The 5,033-nt window shown below is 39.7% G+C and overlaps 1 pseudogene; it reads right to left on the bottom strand.

Moving 5' to 3' along the window:
* Positions 1-486: 486 nt before the first annotated feature.
* LOC102915325 (R3H domain-containing protein 2 pseudogene) lies at positions 487-2,354 on the bottom strand (annotated as a pseudogene).
* Positions 2,355-5,033: the final 2,679 nt, after the last annotated feature.

The raw sequence follows: 5,033 nt of genomic DNA, 5'->3' as shown, positions 1-5,033 counted from the left end.
GTCATAGTTCTTTCTGTCCACTCAAAGACTGAACTGACTCATAGAGCTTCTGAGGAGAAGGAAGGCATTATGGGCAGCCAGGGAATATAGCCACAATGGTGTGCAAGACAGTGAAGTTCAAGACATGTCATGCTGGGTGAAGAGCTTGATGCTTTTGTATGGGTGATGCCATCAGGGCTATATGTCCTCCAGCACCCTCCCCAGCATGGAATCTTCTGTCCTTGGTCAGTGAAGGTAGATTTGAGTGCTTATGTTCTGCCCCAGTTTCCATGCTTCAATCCACTCTGTCCTTGATGCATCATGCAAGTTAACTAGTCAAAGAACAAGAGTGGGCAGATGGACCGATTATATGATGATGGCTGACCAGGACCCCCAAGCTAGGGGAATTGCATGTAGACAGGTAGGATGCTGAGTCCACTGCAGAAAATGCTGAGGCTGATGATAGCAGAGGGTTCTGGAGAATGGGTAGGAGATGTGACAGGGATGTTGCTAAGTTATGTGTTGGCCCTGGGAGTTATCACCAGGATTTTATTGGTTTCCAGGATTCTGACACAGATGGTACACATCGTATTTTGGTGACTCCACTGCCATGGATGGAGTCTGAGTGATACCTCTCCTACTTGTACTGCTAAGCTGGTGGAATCACATTGTAGTACATGGGTATACCCCTGCTGGGAGGCCTCCTTGTACAGACTGGCTGGCAGCATGGGTTGCTGGAAAAGCAGTCGGAGTATGTTTTGCACGTCACTGCCCATGAGGACTTGGTAAGAAGGCAGTGGAATGTACTGAACCACCAGACCTTGCATAGGACTTCCCATGATGCTCTCCTAGTTTCTGAGTAGACCTGTGTTCTGAGACTCATGGACCCTAAGTACGCCTTGGTAAGCTGTCTACTGCTGGTTAGATGGGCTGTAAACTAGGCTACTGGGATGGCTGAGGCAGGTGTTGAACATACTGAGAGAAAGGTCGATATTGATGGTTGGAATTAAAATGCTGTAAGGGATAGTAAGAAACCTGGATCTGTTGAGGAGGCTGTATGTAGCCTTGTGGAGGCAGGGCTTGCTGAGTAGGTGGTGTATGGTTAGGGGTGGAATAGTTGGAAGTGGAGTGGATAAAGGGGCTTGTTCTGTAGAGACCATGATGAAGCTCACTTGCTGAGGACACTGGGAGAAAATTGGGGGCTGGAACAAAGGTGAGGATGGGCCAGCTACTTCAGCTGAACCCTGGAGCTAGGCCCATTTGTCAGAAGGAGTCACTGAGGTCGTCTACCTGTAAAATTATTATTCAGAGATAGCTATTGTTGAGGGGTGAGTGGGAAAGTAGGAAGTTGCTGCTGCTACTGTTGCTGCTGTTGCTGCTGGATGTCACAAAAGAGAAGGTCCCAGACAGATGAGGATGGAGATTCAGCTGAAGCTGCTGGCTTTGGTGACAGGGAGGTGCATGTGTTGGACAGCCTATTGGATCTGTGGTGCTCCAAAGCAATGGCTCCAGGGATTTGAGTTTGCCATCTGTGCCACTCTGGTGGATGCTTGAGTGTGCTCAGTACTTCACAGTTCCTGCTGATGTCATTTAGATATCCATTCTGTCTAGCCTGGTTATCACCTTACTGGCATCATCTTTCCTGAAAATGAATCTGCTGAAATGCTGTATTTTCCTCATCTTTTATATATGTTACGAAAACCTCTGTTCATGGATTCTTACGTTGTTGGTTTTATTGATGGTGGCCGCTTTCCCAGTTTGACCAATATTGTGGGCCATCTCAAATTAGGCAGCCATCAGTATAATAGTATCATTGTCATTAATAAATTCCAGAATCCCCTATTTTAATGTAAGCAGCATCATTCTGACCCGTGGGTTCTATTTTAGTTTATTTGCAAGAAATTCACATAAGTGCATTCCAGTGGAATTTTCATATCCTTCACTGGAGTCTCTGGATAGGATCTTCCTTGGGACTTTTTCTTTGCTTTTGGCCTTGTCTTTCTTCTCAGAGACATCCTTTGTGGACTTTTCTTCCTTCTTGTTGGAAGGGCATCTGATGTTCAATTGAATTACATCCTGGGTGTCTAGTGGCCCATCAGCCAACAGGGTAGAGAACTCCTTACATACTGCCAGGCTGGACCAGCTAGAGCTTGGAATTCGACTTGGCTCTTTTCCTGGCATGACCAACCATGGTTTGATGTCCAGCTCTGCATCTCCTGCTGCAAACCAGCACCATCATCCTCTTTCTCAGCTTCTTCCTTATTTGATGTCTTAGATATAAACTTGTTTTTGTTTACAGATTCTTCCATCAGATTTTTCCCCCCTGATTCTTTCATTATTTCCAGGATCTCCCGAATAGTGTTTTTTTAAGACATGTTCTTCAATAGAATGCAGTAGCTCCTCTGGATTCCTGAATAACATTTTTGGCAAAATAGCAGCATTAACCTGTAGAAGTGAATAGGCTTTCTATATACCAATAATGAACCTGCCAAGAAATAAAGTAGAAAAGAAATTCCATTCCCATAGCTCAAAACAAACAAACAAGCAAACAAACACACAAACAAAAAAAACACCTAAGAATAAACCTAAACAAGGTGATAAAGAGCCTCCACAATAGAAACTTTAAGACACTGGAGAAAGATATTGAACAATACTCTAGAAAATGGAAGGACTTTCTATGTCCCAGGATTGACACAATTAATATTGTAAAAAAAAGTAGCTTTAATCCCCAAATTAATCTATAGATTCAACATAATTCTCATCTAAATCCAAATTATATTCTTTAAACAACCAGAAAAAAATTATGAAAATCACATGGGAGCAAAACAAAACAACCAAACCTCTAATTAGCCAAAGGAAATCTAACAGAAAAAGCAATGCTAAGAACATCAAAATACCCGACCTTAGCAGCACTGCAGAGCCATTGAAACTAAGCAGCATAGTACTGGCACAAAGACATATAGGTAAATGGAATATATCAGAATGTAGACCGAAACCCATACGACTACAACCATCTTACTTTGATGAAGATACCAAAAATATACATTAGAGAAAAGACAATCTCGTTAACAAATGGTACTATAGCCAGGTGAGGGGGCACACACCTTTAATCCCAGCACTCAGGAGGCAGAGGCAGGCAGATCTCTGTGAGTTCGAGGCCAACCTGGTCTACAAAGTGAGGTCCAGGACATCCAGGGCTATACAGAGAAATCCTGTCTCAAAATAAATTAAAAAAATGAATGAATAAATGAATAAATAAATAAATAACAAAGACAAATGAGCAAAAACAAATAAAAAAACACAAAACAAAACAAAAAACCAAATGGTGCTGTGAAAACTGGATGCCCTTATTTTTCACTCTGTGCAAAACTCAACTCCAAATAGATGATGAATCTTAATTTAAGATCCAAATCTTAATTTAAGATCTATTAGAAAAAAAAAAACCTTTAATACATAGATCTAGAAGAGGGTATTCTGAATAGAATTCTATCTAGTTGGAAGGTAATGCCAACACTTACCAAATAGGACCTCATGAGATTAAAAAGCTTCTACACAGTAAATGAAACAAATGAATGATGGCAGAGACTGTCTTAAAAATGGGAACAATTCCTTGCCAGCTACACAATAGACTAATGGTTCATATCCAGAATTTGCATAAGACCCCTCAAAAACAAAATAACAAGAAATCAAATAATCAGTCAGTAAATGGGCCAATGAAACAGTTCCCCAATGATGAAACAAAAATCACCAACAAAAATCAGAACAAAATTCAGTGTCATTAGTCATCAGCGAAATTAAAATTCAAACTACAAAGACATTCCAGCACATCCAAGTCATAACGGCAGTCATTAGGGAAGCAAATAACAACTGATACTGGCATGGATGGGAAGAAAAGGAACCACTCTATAATGCTAGTGGGAATATAAATAAGTCAGTCATTAATGAAATTCATCTGATAGTCTCCAAAATAATAGATTGACCATATGACCTCCCTATACCTCTTCTAGGTATAGACAAAAACTCCAAACCAACATATCACAGAGTAACTTGCATATTGATGTTTGTTGTAGTACTACTCACAAGTTTTGGAACCAAACTATATGTTCATTAACAGAGAAATGGATAAGGGAAATTATATATATATATATATATATATATATATATATATATATATATATATAAATTTTTTCATCCATAAAATTGAAGTCATGTCATCTACAGGAAATGGATACAACTGGAGATAATCATATTGAGTGAGTAAAGTTAATTTCAGAAAGTCAAATATTTCAAAATTCCTCTTATTTATTGTTCCTTGATTTAATATACACTAAGAAAAATGTATGTATGTATGTATGATATGGCATGCAAGGAGAAGTAAAATTGTCTAAGGGAACTATTTGGATATTGAGGAAGTAGAGGAGGAAAAGGGGAGAATAAGGAAGCATGGTGAAGAATATGCTCCTAGTACAATATATATTTGCGTGAAAATATCCTTATTTAACACAAATCTTGTGTACAATTAGTATATATCACCACAGAAGAAAAACTCACTTGTCTGAATATGACAGCTTGACATGGCTGTAGCTATCTTGATTCACAACCCCTATAATTGTCCTAGAGTTATTCTAGTCAGTTTTGCCTGTATGATTTTTGAGCAAACTATAAATAGATAAAACCATTAGAGTAGCATGTGGAGCTTTGCAATAAGACCCTGATGCCAGCAATGTGCCTAGTTCTTTGATATTAGCTCAAGATAAATCATGTAGGTTCAGCTTGGATGAAGTCACATTTGTCCTGACCATCATAAATGCTCTTCCTTCTGAACCGAATTGAAATGATTCAATTGATCCTGCCACTGATGCTCAGGACTGTGTGTCTGTCAGTAAGTCCCTGTGAAGCATACTGCGTGAAATCCTAACTATGGTGGCTTTCACTCACAGCATACTAGGCTGGTACTCCTACACTAGAACCAGGCTGTTCCAGAGTATAAGCTCCCCCTGTCAGTCCTAAATTTGAATGTTTCAACTCTGTGTCTCTTTTGCATTTGGTGCCTT

Source organism: Peromyscus maniculatus, chromosome 4, assembly GCF_049852395.1.
Source record: "Peromyscus maniculatus bairdii isolate BWxNUB_F1_BW_parent chromosome 4, HU_Pman_BW_mat_3.1, whole genome shotgun sequence".
Lineage (NCBI taxonomy): Eukaryota > Metazoa > Chordata > Mammalia > Rodentia > Cricetidae > Peromyscus > Peromyscus maniculatus.
The sequence above is the reverse complement of the archived record's forward strand: the minus strand, read 5'-3'. Positions and strand labels throughout refer to the sequence as shown.